The 25,391-nt window shown below is 44.7% G+C and overlaps 1 non-coding gene across 1 annotated transcript; it reads right to left on the reverse strand.

Moving 5' to 3' along the window:
• Positions 1-1,480: 1,480 nt before the first annotated feature.
• On the reverse strand, positions 1,481-1,553 carry TRNAG-CCC (transfer RNA glycine (anticodon CCC)). Its single transcript has one exon. It is a non-coding gene; the product is annotated as a tRNA-Gly (tRNA).
• Positions 1,554-25,391: the final 23,838 nt, after the last annotated feature.

Genomic DNA, 25,391 nt, shown 5'->3' on the forward strand with positions numbered 1-25,391 from the left:
TCTCTGTGGTTTGCACATCTGTGTTCCGTGAGCGTCTTCAGCCCCAGGCATAAGTAGAGAGGCACAGTGTGGGTTAGTTCCGGGCACAGCGGCCGTGGGAGGGGAGCGGTTGAGCTGCTGCCCCGAGTGGGGTGGGGGTGGGGGGCCATTGTCTGTAAAGCCAATGCCTTTTTTTCCTTTTCTTTTTAAATGGTGAGGAGAAAAAGTTAGTACAGATGTATTTGTTTCCTCTTCTTTTTAGCCACTTAATTAACGATCTCACTTCTAGATACTTAAATAACATTCACTTATAGGGGTTCAGGACAGGCCATCTCACCCACCCCCCAAATGTGCCACTTTGGTATATAGATTATTTAGAGCTGAAGACACTTGAGATCCTGCTGGCCCAAGAGAAACTTTTGTCCTCCCTTAACTATGTGAAAGAATCTAAATTAGGGGGGGTCTTTCCCAGAATAAGGCTTATTAACAGAGATAAATTTTATCTGAGTGACCCATCGGTATGGCAGGACAAACATCTAATTACCAAACATCTGCTCTTCTTTTCGCTCTGTAAGATGCATACCTTTCCTCTGAAATCCCAGACCCCTACCCTGCTCTCCTTAGCTGAGAATGACATAGAGACCTCATCTTGCCTGATTGTCTTTGGAATTTCCGTGTCTGTGTGGATTCCTCATACATACACATATTAAATTTGATTTGCTCCTGTTAATCTGCCTCATGTCCATTTGTTTCTTAGTGTGGCTAGAAGGACCTTTGAGGGATAGGAATTCTTGCTCTCTCACAACTCATCCACAGTGAATGTCTAAGTTATGCTGTGTGCTGGGGAGAAACACCAGGAAACCAAAGACGACCACACCACTAACTGTGTCCATCTCTCCAGCCAGGATTCATGTGTCCAGTGTCTCCTGGCCACCTCCTGGGTACATTGGGATCAGACCGCTGTGTTGAACCTCTCAGACCCACTGCCCCTCCTGGATTGGCCCATCTCCACGAGCCACACCCCCAAGGCCATCCTGCAAACCTCCCTCTTGCTCCCTCCACGTGACATCCACCCCAAGTCTCCTCCAGGACAGGCTCAAGGTAGTCTCTGTAGCCCAGGCCTTGCCACGCCTCTCTAGGAAGGCAGCCACAGCTTCTTGTTTCCCAGTGTTGGCTTTCAATCCTGACACTCAATCTACTCTACAGTCTTCATCCCACTGTCACGCTGATTTGGCTAAAATGCACAGTCGCCCTACTTTTCTTATTTATTTGTTTGTTTTTTAAAGGTTTTATTTATTTGAGAGAGAGAGAGAGAGAGAGAGAGAGAAAGTAAGGGAAAGGGCAGAGGGATAGGAAGGGGGATAAGCAGACTCCCTGCTGAACAGGGAGCCTGACTCAGGGCTCCATCTCAGGACCCTGAGATCATGACCTGAGCCCAGGCAGACACTTAACCAACTGAGCCACCCAAGTGCCCCTGTATGTTTGTTTTAAATAAGCTCTATGTCCAACGTGGGGCTTGAACTCATGACCCTGAGATTGGGAGTCTCATGCTCTACTAACTGAGCCAGCCAGGCGCTCCTGCTCTACTTTTCTATAGGTCACAATCCTAATTCCATGACCTGGCATTTGAGATTCTCTCTGCTGGAATGCATTTTCCTCTCCCACACGTCCTGGTAACTCTGCTTAACTCCTCCTGGTTCAGGACAGTTTTAGCACCATCTCCTGCAGGCCATCTACTGTGACTGCCCTCACCCCCTCCCCCACCTAACATAGATACCCCTCTTGTCATGCCTCATGGCACTCCACACGTCCCTATGTTAGTGTAACGGTAAATGACTGCCATCTGTCAGAGTGCGAGCCATTGAGGCAAGTGATGAGCTCTCATGCATCTTGGCCCTTCTAGGGTCTGACACAGGGCCAGGTATGGAAGAGTCGCTTCATGGGTGATTACTGCATACTGGAGCAGTGGTGAGGCACTGCTATTCCAAATCCATCTGCCATAGCTCCTACTGGCTTGTCTTCCCACCTCATCCAAAACCTCCCACCTATAAGATTTCATTGAGCATCTACTTTGTATCCTGAGCCAGCCACAAGGGTGGGGATGCAACACAGTCCAATACACATTCACATGCCAGAGATCCTTTTAGTTTCAGTGGAAAGTGGAGTTACTGGCAGGTCATTGACAGCCTTGCAGTACTGGACAAGAGGATGACAGCCTGGGATGGGGAGCCACCTCTTCTGTTTTCCTTTGCCTCACAGAGTCACCAGACAGAGGGACTTCACAGAGGCTCCTATCTAATCATCCCACATTCCAGCTGTGGAAGAGAGACCCAGAGAGGTGGAGTGGATTATCTGCAGTCATATAGGGAGTCACTAGGGATGCTGAAACCTAAGCCCAAATAAATGCTCCTTAAGAAAAAGAAAGTATGGGACACTTGGGTGGCTCAGCAGTTGAGCATCTGCCTTCGGCTCAGGTCATGATCCCGGAGTCCTGGGATCAAGTCCCACATCAGGCTCCCTGCACGGAGCCTGCTTCTCCCTCAGCCTGTGTCTCTGCCTCTTTCTCTATGTTTCTCATGAATGAATAAATAAAATCTTAAAAAAAAAAAAGTATGGGCACCTCCCACTCCCCACAACACACACCAAGAATGCAAGCAAAGCTTCAGTTCATGAGAACCAACCATATTTTCTCTTCTCTGTACTCTTTCTTCAAGAGGTCACAATTGAATTGCATTATCTCTTTTTTTCTCTCTCTCTTTCAGCCAGTGATTGTTCTTTAAGCACCTTTCAAGCTCAAGGCGTGCTGGGCACAGTTGAAGATTCAAGAGAAAACCCCACTCTTGCTTTTCAAGCTGCAGGGTTAAGGCACATGTGCCTGCACGGTAACCAAGAATGCAAGGGAAATGCCAAATGGGTGGTTCAGGCAAGGAAGACCGTTTGCAAAAACTTCACAGGAAAATGCCCCAACGAGAAATTTAGTCAGAAAAGCAACTCCGGGGAGATCCCTGGGCTCCACTCAATTCCCAACCATGATCCACCCCCTGCCAGTGGCCATACTGTGCCATCTGACTTCACTGGCGACCCTGTTAGCTGAAAAAGCATAGAAACAACTCAGTGAAAAAAAAAAAAAAAAAAAAAAAAAAAAAAAAAAAAGAAACAACTCAGTGAGATTAAAAACTGGAATTGCTTGTTAGAATTTCTCCTAGACCCATGCTCTTCCAGGAGGATGGGATGCTGATCTTCCCCGGGGCCTGTGAGGCGCCCACGCCTGTCACCAACACTCCCCGCGTGGACAGGATGAATGCATGCATTCTCCTCACTACTTTTCATATTGCAGAGCTTGAATCTAAAAGGAGTATCTCCCAAACTGTTCATTGTTCTTTTACTAAGGTTATCTTTTTTAAAAAACGAAGATTTTATGTATTTATTTGAGAGAAAGGGAGAGCATGAGAGAGATCACAAGCAAGAGGGAGGGGCAGAGGGAGAAGCAGATGCCCCGCTGAGCAGGGAGCCCACTGTGATAGGGGCTCAGGTGGGGCTAGATCAAGTGGGGCTTGGTCAGGTGGGGCTCCATCCCAGGACCCCGGGATCGCCACCTGAGCTGAAGCCAGACGCTTAACTCGCTGAGCCACCCTTCACTAAGCTTTTGTATTAAAATATAACATACTTACAGAAAAGGGCACAAGTCATTAACTGAACAAATTTTCCATACAGCAAACACACCCATGTATACAAGCACCTAGATAAGACACCTGAACATTCTATGCGCCCCAGAAGCTCCTTCTGGTCACTACTACCCAAGGTTAGCACTGTGTCCTAGATTAGTTTGCCTGCTTTTGAGCTTTATATAAATAGAATCACATGGTATGTGCTCTCTCAACTCGTTTTTATTTTTTTAAGATTTTATTTATTTATTCATGAGAGACAGAGAGAGACACACAGAGAGAGAGGCAGAGACGCAGGGAGAGAGAGAGACAGAGACACAGGCAGAGAGAGAAGCAGCTCCATGCAGGGAGCCCGATGTGGGACTCAATCCCGGGATCCTAGGAACACACCCCCCGCCAAAAACAGGCACTAAACCGCTGAGCCACCTGGGCTGCCCCCCTCAACTCGTTTTGATCAAAAGTATTTTGGTGTGCTTCCTCCATATTGCTAATACTTGTAGCTCATTCACTCTTCTGCTGTAGACATTCCTTGGTTTGGATCAGGTGCTTATTTATTCATTTTCCTATTGATGAACATCCGAGCTGGATCTAGGCTGAGCCTACTATACTACAAAGAGAGGCGCTAGGAACATTCTTGGGCACATCTTTTGGTGAACATACACACTAATTTCCAGCCACATATGCCCACAGCAGGATTGCTGGGCCACAGGGTTTGTGTGTGTTTAGCTTTAGTTTATGCCACCCCCCTTTTTTTAAGATTTTATTTATTTTTTCATGAGACACACACAGAGAGAGACAGAGACACATACAGAGGGAGAAGGTGGGGAGCCCGATGAGGGACTTGATCCCAGGACCCCAGGATCATGCTCTGAGCCAAAGGCAGATGCTCAACCACCGAGCCACCGAGGTGCCCTTATGCCACCCTTTTTGATATTAAAAGAGAAAAAGAGAGAGAGCAAGGGAGACAAAAGTTTTAATTATCTGACCAAAGTTCAAACTTAACACTTTGTCAAATGGAAACTTTTACGTCCGTGATTACACAATGAGATTTTTAAAATAGTATTTGGAGGAGAAGTTAGACACTATATAGTGCAGTATTTTTCTACCATTTAGTTGACATCTACAAGGGGTTTTAAAATGTTTTTTTTTTAATTGTGATGAAACACACATCACACATTCACCATTTTAACTATTTATAGTGAGTTTTGAAGTCATTTTAGTGGCTCATGATCAGAATTGTTAAAAAACCAAACCACATAGACAAGAAAATGCATCCTGGTAAGTGTAAATAATATTTTGTGGAGCTTTTGTTATAACTGTGTGGGTTCTGGGTCAAACTGTAAATCACAGTCTTCACTTAACTCTTAATTTAGAGTGGAAAAATCAGAGGCAGAGGCGATGTTTCTAAACAGCTTGAACTAGGACCATGGAATCTTGGCTTCCAATTCCATGTATTTTCCAGCTCTCATCTTATCTCCTGGGATCATTGTTGCTGATCTTGGCAAACAGGCTGCAAGTGTCTGGTCTTCACGGCCTCCTATTTTGCTGGTGAGAAAGGACCTTCTATTCCCCGCTTCCCGAAGTGGCTCCCTAGAAAGTTGCAGATGAAGCCCAGACCCAACCACCAGCACCTCCTAACCTATTCAGACCCAGGGCACCCATTTGACCCTTTCTGCTATAGGGTCAACCAGAAACAGTACAAACCTAGAAACTTAAAAGAAGATGGGGGAAAGGACCTGTGGTTTGACATTTTTCAGAATTTTTTTCTTGTGTGTTTGTGTGTGTTAAGGGCACTTTTCAAGTGAGGAGCCCTGGAGAGGAAGCGTTATAAATAGAAGGGGCGGCAGGGGGAGGAGGAGGGGGAGGAGGAAGTATGCTTAGAACACCTGCTTGTCTCCCCATTCAGGCCCCTGGTGGGGCTTTTTTGGGGGCCCTTCCCCACACCCCACTCCTGCCTCCTCTTCAGCCCATCAAAACCAGAGCTGGCATCAAAGTGCTCTGGCCTGGTCTCCACGGCCCGGTCCCACCAGTCCCCACCCCAAGTCTACCCAAGGTGTCCCCTAGGAGGAAGAGGACCATCCCATCATGACCCTGAGTTCCCTTGGGTCATTCGGCTCTAAAGGCCTCCCATGGCATTAGCTCCTCACCAGCCAGCCATGTCATAACAACAATTAGGTTGTGTCTCACCCTAGTAAAAACTCAGCAACACCTTCCCAATATCTTAGAATAAAACCCTGCCTGCTGCCCCTTGGCAGCAGATTGGTCCCTTTTGAGCAGGTGGGCATAGCAGGATGGAAGGGAATGGAAGCAGCATTTGGGGGATAGGTTTGCAAAGCCCCCATTTCTGTAAGTTCCCTCCCTTGGGGGCTGGCTTCATGGGAGGAGGTGAAAAGGCCAAGGACATTGTTGGGGGGGCCACCCTCACCCCACCCCACCCCCTACCCCCATCCCTGCCATTCACTGACCACCATCTGGTTTTCCTGGGTATAAGACTACCACCTGAGCTTTGCCCCATCCCCTCTTACTTCTCACGTGGAACTGCCCCTTCACCCAAGCAGTGGTCAATTAGCACCTAACATCCTCAAAGAATATGCACTTGAAAGAGGGCTTAATCCTAGTCTGCCTGGTGCACTTCATGGAGATGTGATTACATACTATATGAATCATACTTTTAAACTGGGATTCCATGATTTTTAGTAAATTTAGAGTTGTGCAGCCACCACTCAGTCCATTCTAGAATATCCCCATCACCCTAAAAAGACCCCTTGTGTCCATTTGAGGTTACTCCTCATGCCACCCACGCCCAGTCAACCTCTAATCTTCTCTCTCTAGAAGTAGATGTGCCTTTTCTGGATGTTTCTTATAGATAGACTCATATGGTGTGTGGCCTTTGGCATCTGGCTTTCTTTCATTGAGCATAACGTGTTTGAAGTTCACAACATAGCATACATGTATTAGTGGTTTGTTTCTTTTTATTGCTGAATAGTATTCCTGGGTCTCAGCTTGTTACCAACAAAAGGGAAAGATATTTTCAGTACTGCAGAAACTATTCCTTCCTTCAAGAAGCCAACTCCAGAGAGACTGGCCAGGGCAAGGCTTTGGTGCCTGAGAGAGAGAACATCCTGTCATGACCATGGAGCATACACTAGATGGATGCAAAAGATGCAAAAGATCTCAAAGGAAGAGAGTGAGAAGCAGAAACTAGTTATGACAAATGCCCTCCACCCAAAAAAATCTCTTCAAATACCAAGTGCTTAAGTGCCAGAGTGCACTGGGAGAACAGAAGAGCCCTAAATTCAGAGAGATGATCTCAGGGCTAATATCAGTACAGCCCAATGCCAGGGTCATCCCTGGACCAAATAAATGAGAATCCCCTAGCACAGATTAGGCATCAGGAGCTGTGTGATTCGAATGCACAGCCAAGGTCAAAGTCAAGGGCAATTGCACTAAAGGATTACTGGGCACCCAAAATAATTGACCCTTCTTTCCAGGTGGTGGAATCTTGGTCCTTCCCCAACAACCCCACACAGACCTCCTCTTCTGGGAGGAGGGAGCCTCACCTGCTGACCAATGCCCTAACGCTGTCCTCACAGAGAGGGCTGCGGCAAGCATCACCAGAGTCCTGAGCCACCACCCACACCTCCCCTGGTGGATACAGACAAGGCCAGCTTGTCACAGGACTGAGAAGGCCAATTCCTCCTGTTTTATTAAAGAAAAAAAATTGCACAAGTACAACATGAATAATTTCTCATAGGAAATTCGTAAAGGGGGATCCCTGGGTGGCGCAGCGGTTTAGCGCCTGCCTTTGGCCCAGGGCGCGATCTTGGAGACCTGGGATCGAATCCCATATCGGGCTCCTGGTGCATGGAGCCTGCTTCTCTCTCTGCCTATGTCTCTGCCTCTCTCTCTCTCTCTGTGTGACTATCATAAATAAATAATAAAAATTAAAAAAAAAAAAAAAGAAAATTCGTAAAGGAAATGCCCCCCAGAACCAATCACAACCACAGTTTGAGATGTATAGTTCTAAACATTTTTTAACACATTTACCTCCTCAAGTAAAAAAAAAAAAAATCTATAGTTTTTATTTAGTTCATAAACAAATGAGATTACACCCAATGCTTAAGGAATTATGTGAAAAACCCACTTCTCAACAGATCACCAAGATGATTTCATGTCAGAACTCACATCTGTGCTTCGTTTTTTTAAGATTTTATTTATTTATTCATGAGAGACACACAGAGAGAGGCAGAGACATAGGCAGAGGGAGAAGCAGGCTCCTTGCAGGGAGCCCAATGTGGGACTCCATCCCAGGACCCTGGTATCTGAGCCAAAGGCAAATGCTCAACTGCTGAGCCACCCAGGTGCCCCTCCTTACATGATTATTCACCCATGCTCCTTTTATTTATTTTACACGTAAGTCTTACTTATAGTTATAATTTGTTTTAGTATAAAAGGTGGGCTCCACCTTTTAAAAACTATAACACTATTGTCGTTTTCGTTCTTGGTTACATTATGGATTCTGTTGCTCTCCTGAGTAGACCCCATTCCCCCTGACATTTTCTAATTGGTTATAGTGATTAAGAAAACCAGTGATTTTTATTTTATGATAATATACACACAAAATTTACCGTTTTAACCATTTTTATGTGGATAGTTCTGTGGCATTAAGTACATTCCCACAAATAGCTGTTGTGCAACCATCACCACCATCCATCTCCAGAACTTTTTCATCTTCCCAAATAGACTCTGTACCCACTAAACAATAACTCCCCATTCCGCCCTACCTCCAACCCTTGGCAACCACCATTCTACTTTTATCTTTATGAGTTTGCCCACTCTAGGAATCCCATAGAATATTTGTCCTTTTGTGACTGGCTTCTTTCATTCAGCATGATGTCTACAAGGTTCATCCATGTGGCAGCATAGATCAGTACTTCATTTCTTTATGTCATCCAACGTTCCATTGTACAGATATCACATTTTGTTCATACATTTGTCTGTCAGTGACACTTGGGTTGCTTTAACTTTCTGGCTATTGTGAGCAGTGCTGCTGGGAACATGATGAATACGCAGTGTATGGATTTCTGTTCAAGTCCCTGCTTTCACTTCTTTGGATATACATCCAGAAGTGGAATTGCTGAATCATACAATAATTCTGTTTTATTTTTTGAGGACTTGCCATACTATTTTCCACAGTGGCTGCACCATTTTGCATTCCCACCAGCAATGCACCAGAGTTCCAATTTCTCCACATCCTCACCAACACTTTTTTTTCCTTAATAGCCATCCTAACGAATGTGAAAGCCACTCATATGTATATGCTGATCTTGTATTTACCACCTTATCCAATTCCATTAGTTTTTCATTTGCTGTCTTGAATTCTCTATGTAGTTCACCACATCACCTAAAATAGCAACAATATATATATTTTTCCCCATTTTAAACTCAGGTCCCATTTTCTTATTTTATTGTCAAGGACCCACATGACAAGGTTGAACAGAAGCAGTTATCCTTTCTTTCTAGTGTCGAACTATTATATGTCATGATTTTTGCAAGTTTCTGGTGGATACCCTGGTTAGGGTTAGGAATGTGGCCTTCCATGCTTGTATCTCTAAGAGTTTTATGGACAATATTCAATCTTGTTAAGTGCTTTTTTGGGGAGTCTATTGAGATAACTGTATGGCTCAATGCAGTGAACTACCCTGATAGATACTCTAATGATAACCCATTCTTGCATTTGTTAGATAAATCAAGTATCTGTGTTTAATGTAGAATCCCTGGACTACATTAGATTGCGAATCCAAATGAACAAGTGGCCAACGGTTAAGGAAAGAGAAGTGGTAGTGATGGATATGGATCATGTCCTTGCCACAAGGATGGCACATCAGTGGGGGGAAATCCCCACGGGGCAAGGTTTTTTCATTCTTTATTTTTTTCGTAGGCTTCATACTCCCAGCATGGAGCCCACTGTGGGGCTTGAACTCATGACCTTAAGATCATAACCTAAGCTGAGATCAAGAGTCAGATACTCAACCAACTGAGCCACCCAGGTGCCCCAAAGGAGCAAGGTTTTTTCAAAGACCGGGCCTGTTGTAACAAGATGAAGAACACTTTATTCATCAAAGTTAATCTTAAGGAGAGTTCTGGACATGTTTGGAAGATCCATTTGGGTAAATAGCTTGCAACTGTTGACCTGTCTGCTCAAGGAGATGGGCGGGACGGCGGCAGGGCTGGGTTCTCTAGGAGGTGAAGTCAAGGAAGAAGGCAGAAGCCAGTGAAATCCGGCAGTGCTTGGGAAAGAGGAGTAAAAGAAAAGAAGCCAACCCTGGCACTGGGCAGCCAAGGAGGGCCAATGGGGAGAAGGGAAAGGCTACTGGGCACAGGGGCTATTTGCTGGAATTCCCAGCTGCCGATGCTACTGACACACTAGGAGTGGGCCAGGAGACTGTATGCAGAGAGGGTAGGAACTGAATGACCTGACTTCAGACCATGTCAAGGTTTAAGATGTGGTGGAGACTTGCACTTGAGCTTGAGCTGACTGTGAGCTGCTCGGTACCAGAGCTCAGTCTAACTTGGGAAAATAATGGTTTAGTCTGGAGGCTCTCAATCAGGCACAGATGGATCCTTCGAGAGATTTGTGAATAGAGCTTAAAGGGTCTGCAAATTTATTTTTTCTAGAGATTTTTTAAAAAAATTTTTAAGTAATCTCTACACCCAATGTGGGACTTGAACTCACAAGCCCGAGATCAAGAGTCACATGCTCTGTCGACAGGTCCATGCACCCCCGGTCCATGAACTTCAGTAGGAAAAAGTGACCTCTCTATGTTTACTAGTCTCTAACTGAAAGGGAACATTTCCTTCTTCTATTATGAACATAGGCAACAGCCACTTCATTTTAGCCTCACCCAGAAAAATAATAGAGATTTTCATACCACACTTTAGGTTACTGATGACAAAATAGTGTTTCTATTTGTTGCCACTTGAAATCACGTAGTCATAGATCCCATGGGCATCAGAGTGTGGTAGCGCTGGACCCCAAGGACTGGACCAAAGGCAGGGGGAGGTGTTCCAGCTGCACCTTCGGTTTTTCTTTCTCCACAGCACATTCTTTAGGCTGGACCCTGGTGGCCCGGGACAGGTACAGGACAACAAGGGGGAGACCCTGCCTGCAGGAATCAGGGGCTGGGGGAGGCCGAGCCAGACAAACAGTGGCAATGCAGCGTGAAGTGATTCACGCTTTGAGAGCTCACAAGAGGGCTGGGGGGCGGGGGTGGGGGTGGTCAGACAAGGTTTCCCACGGGAAGTGACATTTAAACTGACTTTTTCAGGATATATTAAGATGTCCACACAGGGACATAGGATTTTCCTTTAACCAGAAAAATCCCTTGTCAAGCGTGTGCGAATCTCAGCTTATAGTTCAGAGGAGTGAAAAGCAGAAATTTCCCCTGGCTGTGGGGCTGAAACAGGAAACCACCCAGAAACCCTCAGCAGGAGGAGGACGGGAATTCCCAGTTCCCCAGGACCCAGTGGACATTTTCACAGGAAGCACCTTTGGGTGAGGCTGCATCTGTCCCCTTGTCCTCGTCCTCGTCCTCGTTGGAATGGAAGCTCTGTGAGCTCGAGACCCTTGCCTGTTTTGTTTGCTAACGAATCCCAAGCACCCGTGCCTGGTCCAGATCTGGCCTCTGCAAATACTTGTTGAATGGGTGAACAAATAAGGCCTTCCACGGTTGATGGGGGGCAGGCCGTGACTCTGCCTACTGTCTGACATTTGTGTCTCCAAATCACCACGTTTCCCTGACCTCTAGGTGACCGAGGAAGATCGCCCACCGAGACTCCTGTTGTGCAGAAGTGCTTCGTGGCTTTGAGGAGGTGGAGCTCCCAACACCTGGGTTCCTCAGGTGCGAGTCATCTCTGCCCTCTTCTGGGACTGCAAGGTGTTGTCACAGGGATCCTTTCCCTCAGAGTGTGGACCACGCTGGAAGGATGAGGTCCCAGGTTAGTGGGGGCAGGGGGCTGGGAGCATCTCCACCCGAGCCTTCGTCCTTGAGTTCACAGTGGGTGAGGAAGGTCACCTCCCCCCAGGGCCTGACTTAGGCTGGTCCCTGATCCATGAAGGATAAAGCAGAGCATTTCTGCCCCATCTCTGCTCCCCCTAGTGATGTTATGGGCTGACTTTCAACTCCTAGATTCATCTGTTGAAGTTCTAGCCCTCAACACCTAAGAATATGACTGTATTTGGAGATAGGGTCTTTAAAGAGATAATTAAGTTAAAATGAGATATTTAGGGTGGCCCTAATCCAATAGGACTTGTGTCCTTTTAAGAAGAGGAGGTCAGGGGCTACCTGGGTGGCTCAGTGGTTGAGTGTCTGCCTTTGGCTCAGGTCATGATCCTGGGGTCCTGGGGTCGAGTCCCATATTGGGCTCCTTGTGAGGAGCCTGCTTCTCCCTCTGCCTATGTCTCTGCCTCTCTCTCTGTGTGTGTCTCTCATGAATAAATAAAATCTTTAAAAAATAAAATAAATAAAATAAAATAAAATAAAATAAAGAGGAGGTCAGGACACACACACACAGAGAAGACCATGTGAAGTCATAGAGAGAAGATCTATTTACAAGCCCGGGAGTGAGACCTAAGGAAACCAGTCCTCCCGACTCTCTGATCTCGGACCTCCAAACTCCAGAACTACAAGGAAATACCTTTCTATCCCTTAAGAACCCCAAACTGTGGTACTTTGTTGTCTCAACCCTAGCAAACGAATACAAATAATTTCACTGCATGAATTTTTTCAATGGGCTCTCCAAGGTCACACCCACACTTTCTGTTCCCACAAAGGAGAAATAAACAGCAATACCCTTCCCTAGACTCATAGGTCAGAAAGACCTCTTGACTCAAGGAATGGTTGTTTGGTTATTTGGTGACCTTAAGGCTTACTCAGTAAGAAAAACAGGGTTTCAGAGCTCAAATTTCCCAGAAGCATGAGTTGCTCCTTCCTGATGTCAGAGACCCACGCATGAGAGACACTCACGTCAATTTTACACATGGAGAAGGATAACCACAGGCCCTGAGTCAGGTGAAATGGTTCATGTTTGTAGGAAGGTTAGTGGGTTTTGATGGTAAAAAAAAAAAAAATCTCATGATAGGTTTATTAGAAATGTACCTAACTTTACAGGACAAATGATAAAAATGGGTCCAAATTTGAAGTTTTGTAAGGGTACTTGGAAGCCCATCTTTAATTTTTTTAAAAAATATTTTATTTATTTATTCATGAGAGACACACAGAGAGAGGCAGAGACACAGGCAGAGGGAGAAGCAGGCTCCATGCAGGGAGCCCGATGTGGGACTTGATCCCGGGACTCCAGGATCACGTCCTGAGCTGAAGGCAGGCACTAAACCACTAAGCCACCCAAGGATCCCCCAGTCTTTAATTTTTCATGCATTTCACTGATTACCGAGAAAGGCCTCAGAAGATTCTGGAAATGCAGACCATCTCTCACTCTCCCAGGCACAAATTGCCCCACAAATAAGAGCTGCTAGCTGGGCTCCAGTTTAATAAGACCAACTCCTCTGGCTCCCGAGAGAAGAGAGCTGGGGTGAGTGTGCCAGTTTCCAAACTACGATGCCTAAACTCCTGCGTGAAACCCTTGCTGGGCAGTGCCCACCCGACGAACGTCACCGAATTCCTCCAGGGCCCCGGGCAACCTGGCCCAGCTGCTCTACCTTCTGGGCTTCGATTTGCTCCTTGTAAAGTGAGAACCCTAAAAATAGCCCCTCAGGGGCCTCAGAGAACTAAGGGAGAGACATCTGTAGGGACCTGTCTGGGATCCAGCAAGCCCAAGTGTCTGTTCTCTTCCTTCCTGTCCCTCCTGGAGGGACAGCAGGACTGTGGCTTCTCCTCGGCCTCCCCCACGTCCTGAGGCACAACACCGCACACTCCTGGAGATCAGAATAAAGAGCGTTAGTGAGCTGATTTCCTGGTCTCATTCACAGTCCACGTGTTTCTCACCTGTAGCAGTTCCGCTAGGACCACCTTTAAAGTCTGTGAGCTTCAGGGATGCCTGGGTGGCTCAGGTCATAATCCCGGGGTCCTGGGATGGAGCTTCATGTGGGGCTCCCTGCTCCATGGGGAGTCGGCCTCTCCCTCCTCCCCCTGCTCACGTTCTCTCTTTCATTCTCTCTCTCAAATAAAATCTTTAAAAAAAGGAATGTGAACTTTAAAACTCTTTTTCTGAAAAAAGTAATTCACGCTCCTTGGATTCAGTTTGGACTGTGTTTTCAAGAATAAAAAAGAAAATAAATATCATAGCCAACTTCAACCCCCAGAGGTCACGGTTGGTTAAAAGGCTACTACAATATTTCTTTCTGGCCTAGAGCCTTCCAGCGTTTTTGCCCCAGAATCAAAACTGCCCAGTTTCTAAGCCTCAAAGAAAAGACCTCACTGACAGTGCTAAATTTGATAGCACATTCTCTCTCAATATTCGAGGTAGCTCTGCAAACCTGTTTCACGTTTCCGCCTTGCGAAGGGTAAAATCTGCTCCCCTATAAAAAAAACTTGGAGAAAGCTGCTGGGGTGCCTCCAGGCTGTCAGCTTGTAATGAGTCCCTGTTTAAGGGAGGCAAATAATTGAGAGGAAAGGATTTCTCTGGGTTGCCTGACATCTTGTCCTGTGCTCTGTTAGTTAGGTGAAGAAGTCATCTTGGTTTTATTTTGGTTGAAAAGGACCTGGCAGCCAGTCCCCCAAGCCAGATCCTTTCCCCAGATCAAAGGTCCACAGATGCAGTCTGAGGGCTGGCACCCCTGTGCCTCTCAACTAACAGCCACGACTTCCTTGCTTTGCCAAAGTCACCCTGGGCACTCCGCCAGGAGGTCAACTGGATTTGCAAGTCTGGGCAACTTGATCTGATCCAAAGTATTTTTAGGAAATAATAATGCAGAGCTTCTTTGGCTCAGGTATAAGATTTGTAGAGTCCAGCGAGGCTGTCATACACCTCTTGTGATTTGGGGCAGCATCCACAATTTTATATCAGAAGTGAAGGCGGAGCCGTCGCTGTGGTGGGTGGCTCACATACCCAGTCATCATGGCTTGGCTTCCCAAAGTGGGAGCCTTCCAAGCCCAGCTACCCTTCAGATATATAAGGGAGGTGTGTAAGTGCATGTTTGTACATGCGTGTAACGTGTGTGTGTGCATAAACGGCAGAAAGAAGACAATGCTGCAAGTTCAGCCTTGCACAATTTCATCTTGGTTAGGGGTAACTGTAAAATATTTGGATTGAGAATATCTGCTTCTACAAGTTTTCTTCACAATATTTACTCAGCCCTTCACGCTGACTTATACTAGATTCCTAGAATATATTTAAATGTGTGTGTGTGTGTGCATCTATGTATACACACTCATACACACACATTTTCACTTGGTGTCCTGCAGATACGCAAGAAGGGGCAGCTATGATTATCCTTGTTACTTTGGACGAGAGTCTGGCCTTTCGAATTAGGAGTACACGAAAACGGAGGCCCTGGGAGTTCAGACCTGAGACACCCCCCCACCCCCGCCCCCATCCCCGCCCCCGCCCCCTAGGGCCGCGGAATCATCTTGGTTGCAAACCAAGCGGCTCCCTGAGGGGGAGAGGAGCGGTGAACTCGCAAAATAGTTGGAGCTTATGCCCCCTTGTGGTGGAAAGGGAGCAAGGCGGGGGCCTGGTCTGCGGCTCTGAAGATGTTCCCTTTGTGTGAATGTCAGTGATCCCTGTTTTATCACTATTATTCGGATCGCTGTGGTTATTAGCTCTATACCTCCTACGGCCCGACGATTACTATTCATGAGGACACGATTTGCCCTATGTCCCGGCACGGTGCTAAGTCAGCACTTCGCACACTGTATTTGGTGAAAGTTTTATGACAATTTTTTGGTGTAACTACTGTTACACTGCCCTTTACAGAGCAGGAGGCTTCAGCTCAGAGAGGCTGAGTAACTTCAGTGCCACACAGCTCTTAGGAAATGGGCCTTAACCCCAGGCCCCCAACCACTTACCCAGGGCACCAAGTCTCACCACACACCATAAGCTGGTTGCAGCACTGCTTCTCCCATGTGAGTTACATTCAGATTCTTTTAAAAGAAAATATTTTCTTAGGAACCAAAGAAGATTGAGACTCTTGGGAAACTTCATTGAAAGCAGAACCCTGTATGGGTGCCTGAGCGGCTCAGTCTGTTAAGCATCTGCCTTCAGCTCAGGTCATGATCCCTGGGTCCCAGGATGGAGTCCCACCTCCGGCTCCTGCTCCTTGGGGAGCCTGCTTCTCCCTCTCCCTCTGTCTCTCCCCTTGCTCATGTGCTCTCTCTCTATAAATAAATAAATAAATAAATAAATAAATAAATAAATAAATAAATAAAATCTTTAAAAAAATGTCGAACCCTGTAACCAGAGGTGATCCCCAGGTAGCATCACAACCACCAGTATGACACAAAGGCCCATCTGAGAGGGGCTTCCCTGGCAGATATCACCTGCTTGGTCAAGAATAAACCTATCTATTTTTCTAGATTATCAATGAAATGAAAACATAGCTAAAGTTAATTCTCAAGGGGCAGATGGGCAAGGCACGGCCTTCCTCCCTCCACTCTGCCAACCATTTTTAAGAGACCTCAATCTGGGAAATACTGGTTGAGAGTATGAGTAAGGAATAAAGCAGTTGGTGCCACAGGGCCCCTTTAACAGTTCCTGAGTAAGGGCGCATGGGCAGCACAGTCAGTTAAGTGTCCAACTCCTGGCTCTGGTTCAGGTCATGATCTTGGAGTCATGAGTTCAAGCCCCATGTAGGCTCAGCAGGGAGACTGTTTAAGATTCTCCCGCTCTGCAACGTGGGACTCGATCCCAGGCCCCTGGGATCACGACCTGAGTGTAAGGCAGACGCCTAACCACCAGGCACCCCCAATAAATAAAATCTTAAAAGAAATTTTTTAAAGTTCCTTTAAGTGTTATATTTTTTAAAATTCTGTAGGTCTTTCTTGGATTTCATTTGAATCTGTCTGAAGGTACAGACCTGCCTTGGGCAGAGCCCCCTTGAGGCAGAGCTCAGACAAAGCCTGGTTGACTGGGAAGTGACCCCAGGAGGCAGGAGGCTGGGAAGGGCTGGGAAGGGAGACAAGGAAGGAGAGCCATACAAGCCGCGCTGCCAGATTGCCCACCAGAACCCGATGCAGAGTGTGGGGACTGATCTCAGCTTGTCCTCCTGCCCAAGGGAGCTGTGGGAAAGCTGTCCTCCCTTGCCTGGCACATTATCCTGCTCGCACTGGTGGAACGGGGCAGTAAGCCTGGCCCTGATGTGCTGCGTGCTGAGATGCCAAAATAAATTAGCAGACTGCGCACTTTTTTTTTTTTAAGATTTTATTTATTCATGAGAGACAGAGAGAGAGAGGCAGAGACACAGGCAAAGGGAGAAGCAGGCTCCCTGCGGGGAGCCCGATGTGGGACTCGATCCCAGGACCCTGGATCACGACCTGAGCCAAAGGCAGATGCTTAACCACTGAGCCACCCAGGTGCCCCGAGACTGGGCACTTTAAAACAGCAGATGTTAATTCTCTCACACTTCTGGAGACCAGAAGTTCAGTATCAGCTTCACTGGGCCAAAATCAAAGTGTCTTACTCCTTCCGGAGGCTCTAGGGGAGAATCCACTCCCTGCCCCCTCCGACTCCTGGGCTCAGAGCCACATCACCCCAACCTCTGCCTCCTTCATGTTGCCTTCCCCTCGCTGTGTGTCAAATCTCCCTCTGCCTCTTTCTTATAAGGACAATTGTGACGTCATTTAGGGCCCACCTGGGTAATCCAGGATGATCCTCTGAGCTCAAGATCCTTAATCATATCTGCAAGAATTCTTTTCCCAAATAGGATGACATTTACAGGTTCCAGGGATCATGATGTGCATTTATCTTTGAGGAGGAGGTGTGTTTTTCAGCTATCCCCAGATCAAAGCAGGAGATAAGCCTCGCTTGCTGCAGGTGATCCCATCAGTGCAGAGCAGGTGAAGGCTTGTTGGAGCTGTTGGCCTCCCCGTGGCTGGGCGCGTGGGAGAGAACGCAGCGGACGGTGCTGTCTGTCTGGGCTGCCAGAACAAGCCTGCTGGGACGATGGCACAGGCAAGTCTCTGCCGTCCTTACAAATCCCAAAGTTATATTTCAGCTCGGGCAAACATCTCCCAGGTACTGTGGCCCTTGCAGGCAACAGGCAGCTACCACATGTCACTTCTGTCCAGGGATATGTAATTAAGGAAATCTGGGAGAATGCCTGGGGCATCTTTTTCTACCCATGTTTGCTTTCTGCTCACCTGGAACATTACTGGGATAATTGCAGGAGGTACCTACCTGGCCCCCCTGCTTTCTCTTTCTCCACCCTAGAGGGTCTTATCTCCCAAAAGCAAACCAGTCCATACCCCAGCATGTCACCCCTTCAGCAGCCTCCAGGGCCCAAAGTCCTTAATATGGTGCTGTGGGATGGCTCTAGGAGGACACTGTGCAGCGCCACCCCTGCATTTCCTAGTCTCTTGCTTCTGGGTGTGTGGGGGAGAGACAGATTGACGGAGACAGTGACACACAGAGGAGACTGCTAGCATCGTAGCTCATGAACAGTTGTACTGTTGAGAGCTGGCCAGTATGAGTCAGAGGAGGGCTTACTAGTGGGACATTCTCCACTCTGAGATGTGGGATGCTGTGAAGACCTATGGGTGGAAGCAGCTTTGCCAGGACAGCACTGGGCCTTGCCATTATGCTTCTGTGCCTGCCACGTAACTACTGGCTGGATGTGTACATGTATCAAAGTAAGTTAATATCAATGCTCATAATTTGAAAATATTACCAAATTGGTCTGTTTATTGTGTAGGCTATGCACTTATGGATGCATACCTCCCCACACGGTTGCTGTACAACTAGTGCTATCTGTATGGTACATATCCTTGAAGGATATTTTATGCATATATGAGTAAAAATGGTGTGCATAACTGCTTTTTTACATTTCATAATATATTGGAAATCATTCCATAGAAATTTTTAAGGAATGAAGTACCACAAACTAAATGGTCAAACAGCAGAAACTTCTTGTCTCACAATTCTGGAGGCTAGAAGTCCAAGATCAAGATGTTGGCAGAACTGTGTTCCCTCTGAAGTGGCTCCTTCTTTCCTCTCCCTTCCAACCTGTGATAGCCCTGAGTCTTTCCTCGGGTGGCAGCAGCATCTCTTCAACATCTGCCTTGCAGATCTGGAAATTACTTCTCTGAAAGGTAATTGGCTACTCCATGTTTGAAAAAAATTGAACAGAATGGCAATGCCCATTAATACACCATGTTGGGGACACCTGGGTGGCTTTGTTGGTTAAGCATCTGAACTTTGATCTCAGGTCAGGTCTTTTTTTTTTCTTTAAGATTTTATTCATTTATTCATGAGAGACACACAGAGAGAGGCAGAGACACAGGCAGAGGGAGAAGCAAGCTCCACGCAGGGAGCCCGATGCGGAACTCGATCCCGGGTCCCCAGGATCACACCCTGGACTGAAGGCTATGCTAAACCGCTGAGCTACCCGGGCAGCCCCTCAGATCAGGTCTTGATCTCAGGGTTGTGAGTTCAAGCCTCATGTTGGGTTCCATGCCCAGTTCCACTTAAAAAAAAAAAAAAAGATCAAGTTAAATAACCTATGGTACATCTATACGATGAGACACTCTGCAATTGCAAAAGAAAGAAGGATGACAGAGTTCCCAGGAAACTAATACACACGCTATCTTAAATTTCATTACCGAGAGATCACATAAAAACATCACAAATATTTTTGTACAGTATTATCACTGTCACAAAATCTCAAAATGTTGTTTAAGTGTATCACTACTTTGAAATTACAATAATTAGACCCAAAGCTACATCTTTATATTTAATAAGGTAATAAATAAACTTTAAATTTGTTTTTAAGATATTTTGATATTCCTGTAACTGTATTTAAGTGTAATTATTTTCTTTATTATTCTCTTCATTCTATTTTATGCATTTAAAACCATTATTCTGAGAAGGCTTCACCAGAATGCCAAAGGCTCCATGGCCCCTGTGGGTCGGGGGAGCCGCAGTACTCAAAGATTTCCAGCAGAGGGCACTAGAGCACCTATGCAAAGTACCATATACATTCATGCTGCCTTGTTTTATTGTTTTCCTCCATAGCAGAAACAAAAATCTCCTTTAAATTCATATTATTTTTAGACTATTAATAATGTATGCACTGTGATCAGAATGTGGAAATATCTGCAGGCTTACTATCCTATGTATTTGTTGATTCTTTAAATTGTCATACTATTTTTAAAATACTTAAATGAACAGTTGGTACTGAAGTTATTTTTAAACTGTAACTTATAGCTGCAACTACTTTATGATTTCTATGTCCTCTGTGAAAGTACACAATGAACATAAAATGGAAATTAATATAAAGAATAGCCTGGGGCGCTGAGGTGGCTCAGTCAGTTAAGCATCCAACTCTTGATTTCTGCTCAGGTCGTAGGTCATGATTTCAGGGTCATGAGATCGGTCCCCATTTCAGGCTCTGCATTCATCGCAGAGTTGGCTTGTCCCTCTCCCTCTGCTCTTCCCCCTGTTTGTGTACCCGCGCTCTCTCTCTCTCAAATAAATAAGTAAAATCTTTAAAAAAAAAAAAAAAAGATTCTCTCTCTCTTCCTCTTCCTCTGCCTCTCCCCACGTGCTCCCCCACACACAAAAAATAAAAAATAAAAATAAAATAAAAAAGAGAGAGAATAGCCTGACTCCCCTTCTGGCTGGCTCATTCAGTACAGCATGCAACTCTTGATCTCAGGGTCATGAATTCAAGCCCCATGTTGGGTGTAGAGCCTACATAAAAAAAGAAAGAAAGAAAAAAATAAAGAATAGCCTGGCCACATTACATATATACACAAAACACCTAATAATGTGATCCACAGTGATAATGGTTTGAAAGGGCCTTCTAACTCTTTGCCCAACCCAACTAGCACGTTATCTAAAGGCTTCCTAGTGTGTACATAACATAGTCCTTTTTCTCTTAGTGAAAGAAACACTTTCAGAATGCTTTTTCTCAAAGGGTCTGGTCACTTTGATATTTGTTAAATTATCTGAATGAACTGGGTGCTGGGCTATTCGGTTGCTTATTTTATACAAGAGTTTTAACTGGGAGACCAGTGGGAAGGCAGGACATTTTTGTCCTCTTGCTCCCATGTTCAACCCCCAACTCATTGCTCTTCATGACAGCAAATTTCACAGACAGCTTTCTGCATGGTTTTTCTGATGGAACAGGACCAGAGAGGGAGGGAAATGCATAGCAGGTAAGCCACCACCTATTTCTTCCTTTGCCATTGGTAAGCCCAGTGATTAACTTAACAACCATCTCCTAAGCATTCCTGGAGGATATTCTGTGTACCTCTGTGGCCCAGGGAGAAATACTCTCCAACCTAAAAACTCTACACAGGGCAGGGCTTCCTCCTTACATCATAGGGCAACAGTATCCCATAATTTTGGGCTTAGACAAATACGACTTCAAATCTTAACTGCACATAGTAAGTGATGTTGGTCAAATGACTTACCTTTGAATATTATCTCTGATTAATGAATAGTTATATCTGAATACTCTGAATACTTATCTCCATTAATATTTATCTCTGGACAATTCTCATCTCTGAAATTATCTCTAAATGTGAATTGTCTCCTCCATAAAATGGGATAGCAAGTGCTGTTTCATGGGATTGTTGTGCAAATTGGATTCAGTTTTGTTTGTAAAGTAGCAGGGTACCTGTTCCATCAGTGTGAACCTCATCCCCTCCTGCTCCTCCAAAACACGTTTCCTTCTCCTTAGAAAAGCTATACAGACCAAGTTTGCACATTACTTCATGATCCTAAGAGACTTAGAAAGAAGCAAGGTGGAGGCTGTAAAAAGATAAATTTCAGGAAAAGATGAAATTATGACTCTCATTCAAATATAATAAGAATGGACACATGTTGGACAGCCCGGGTGGGTCTGTGGTTTAGCACTGCCCTCAGCCCAGGGTGTGATCCCGGAGACCTGGGAGCAAGTCCCACGTCAGGCTTCCTGCATGGGGCCTGCTTCTTCCTCTGCCTGTGTCTCTGCCTCTCTCTCTCTCTCTCTCTCTCTCTCTCCCTGCGTCTCTCATAAATAAAAAATAAAATCTTTAAAAAACAAAAAGAATGGACACATGTTAAAGGTTTTATTTAGCATCTTGATTTAATTCAAGAATCAGATTTTGTAACACTAGTTCAATAAAGAAGTCAAGAAGCAAAAATTTGGTTCAGTCAATTAAGCATCTACCTTCAGCTCAGGTCATGAGACCAGGATCCAGGGATCAAGCCCCACATCTGCCTTCCTGCTCAGCAGGAAGTCTGCTTCTCCCTCTACCTCTGCCCCTCTCCCTGCTTGTGCTCTCTCTCTCTCTCTCAATAAATAAATAAATAAATACATACATACATACATACATAAAATCTTTTTTTAAAAGAGCAAAAATTTATATGGAGCAAAAGAAATGTTGAAATGACTTGAAAAGAGGAAAACTGGTTTTTTCCCTAAGTTGAGAGGAGAGTTAGCTAAAATTCTCCTAGACAGAACTCGCATAGATACCAGTTATCTATAGCTCACAGTGTTTTAAATAGCTCAGAATCAGAAGGGGGAAATAAATCAGAATCTGATAAGGCAGAAAAGTGTGCGTAGTTCTCCATTGGGAAATACTTTTCTTTTTCTACCACAGCAGGTATGTGTGGCAATAATGGGCTCCTTTGTTATTTCCTACTTCCTAGAGTTAGATCATACAAAGAGCTAAGAGCATGTAGCTTTTTTCTAGGATCCAGGTCCTTGATTTTTAGTGATTTCACAACAGATTTGGGCCAAAGCAGAATGGTATTTGTGAAGGTGCCCCGAGGGAGACTGATGAGCTTAGTGGTCTCCTACTCAATTCCACATTTGCTGTCCAGCAGAGCACCACCACTAGCTCCCATTTTCAAACCCTGGTGGTCTGCTGACTAATACAAAACAAATTCTTTCCCTCACACCTTCTCCAATTGTTGAGACTCCCCAGATGGCCATGCACCCCAATTTGAAACCCTCCCAACTCCCCTCCTGAGCTCAGGAGAATGTTAGTCCTAATGTGGTTCCCTCACATTGCCAGTGGGTGGGCACTTGGTCTACAGCTGTGATTGGTAGCCTATGTATTGCTTATCACAGGGTTAGTAATTAACTGCACAAGGGAAGTGACCTGGAATCATGTTTTCTAATGATTGAACTACCTGGCTTCTATGTTGAACAGCAAGTGGATTAGCAAGTGGGTTCAACTCCATTCAGCCTTTCTCTGCTCCAAATAGGCCCTCCCCCCTGGACTTCCTACTTAGCAGGGCTGGGACTAGGGTGAGGCAAGTGAGGCATTTGCTTCTACTGCAAAATTTAAGGAGCAGAGAATTGTGCCAGAGAAAATCCATTATTAATACTTTAATATAACACATTTAAAAACATCAAAATCAATGCAAAAATCCTTGATAAACAAAATATAAAAATTGTAAATGAAAAGAGGATCTAACCTTATATATGCAAGATAAGTCTTGGCCCTGCAACCTAGCCCAGGCAAAGGCAAATCAGGCCCCACTGTGTTTATGAATCTAGGCTCTTGCAGATTTATGCATGTTTTCATAATAGCAAATGTACATTTAAGATTTGCATTTCATAAAAAAAAGATTTGCATTTCATTAAAGGTAAGTTTTACACTAAAGGAAAAAAAACTAAGTAGACATTGAGTTCTGATTAATTAAATATTTAAGGGTAGGAGCACCTGGGTGGCTCAGTGGTTGAGTATCTACCTTCAACTCAGGTCATGATCCCTGGGTCCTGGGATGGAGTCCTGTATCAGGCTCCCTGCAGGAGCCTGCTTCTCCTTCTGCCTATGTCTCTGCCTCTCATGAATAAATAAACAAAATCTTTTAAATAAATAAATAAATAAATAAATAAATAAATAAATAAATAAATATTTAAGGGTAGATGTACTGATGTTTGCAATTTACTTTATAAAAAAATTGGATGGATGATAGGTTAGTAGAGAGGATAGAGGGATAGATGTTGATAAAGTATAGTAAAATGTTTATTGTGGAATCTATACAATAAAGTAAGTATACAAGTATACTTACTTGTAAGTATACAAGTGTTCACTATAAAATTCTTTCAACTTTGCTGTATGTGTGAAAATGTTCAAAATAGCATTAGAAATTTTTTATTTTTATTTTTTTAAGATTTTATTTATTTATTCATGAGACACACACACACACACACAGAGGCAGAGACACAGGCAGAGGGAGAAGCAGGCTCCATGCAGGGAGCCCGATGTGGGACTCGATCCTGGGACTCCAGGACCATGCCCTGGACTGAAGGCAGGTGCTAAACCGCTGCGCCACCCAGGGATCCCCAGAAATTTTTTTAATTAGGGGGAAAAATAATTCAGTCTGCTACAATAAATGTAGGATCACTAGCTCTCAAGTTAGAGATGTTGGATTTGTCACTTTCTCTCTCCTTTAATGAGTGGGAAATATTAAGGTTTTAACTCTAAGCGAACTAAATTTACCGTCCTCAGTGATATGTGTTAGATCACACCCAGTGCTGTCTGGTGGAATTCTCCAGTGTTTAAGAACATCTAACAATTTTTATTTTTTCTGAAGCCCCGATATCACCTAATGTGTGATAATTCAACAAAAAGTGAGTTTTTGCTTTCCAGACCATTTACTGTATGTCATACCCTCACCACTGCACAGCAATTTGCCAACATTTAATAATGACTGTTAGCTATTGAAGAGTGCCAGAACATGCCACCCCAAATATGCACTGTGACATAAGGATTATTTTGAGCTAAAGGCAACAGGGAAGAAACAGATACTAAAATATCTCTCTGCCTTTCCTTATTTGCCTACTAGCAAGACATAAACTTATAAAGGTGTCACTCCTCTTTTCTTACCAGGAAGAACAAAGGTTAGTCTCTGAGACAATTTTAAACTCTTATCAATGGAGAAGGTACCAACCAAAATCTATATAAAAACTTTATTCATGTTTACTGTGCTTTTCCGGGGCACCTCCCCATTACTGGTCTTCCTACACCTTATTTTCTTTTGTCTTTAGGGGAAGATAGTATTTAAGCCTGAGTTCTAAGCCACTCTGAGAGTTACTCATTTTTCCCTGCATCTCTCTCTCACATATACATGAGGTTTACAGGTTAGTAAACTTCTGTCTGTTTTTCTCTTGCATATATTTGCCACCTATATGTCTTAAAGTTTGAGATTTGAGACCAGAAATTTGAAAGCTAAGATACAATAGCATATTTGTGAATAGAAGCAGAGGATGGCCTGGACAATTTTCTAGATAGCCACACTATTTAGCAGCTGTTTTGTTTTCCTAGTAGATGCATGATTGAGATATAATTCACATACTATAAGATTTGTCTGTTTAAAATATACAATTCAATGTGAATTTAGTGTATTCATATAACTGTGCAATCATCACCACATCAATTTTAGAACATTTTCATCATCCCACAAAGAAACACCATAGCCTATAGCCAGCACCTCCCAAAGCCTGTATCTGCACTCCCTCAACTGAGGTGACCATTCATTTACTATTTATTTATTTATTTATTTATTTATTTATTTATTTATTTATTTTTCATTTACTCTTTATCTCTAGATTTGCCTGTTCTGAACATTTCA

This window comes from Canis lupus, chromosome 22 (genome assembly GCF_003254725.2).
Source record: "Canis lupus dingo isolate Sandy chromosome 22, ASM325472v2, whole genome shotgun sequence".
NCBI lineage: Eukaryota > Metazoa > Chordata > Mammalia > Carnivora > Canidae > Canis > Canis lupus.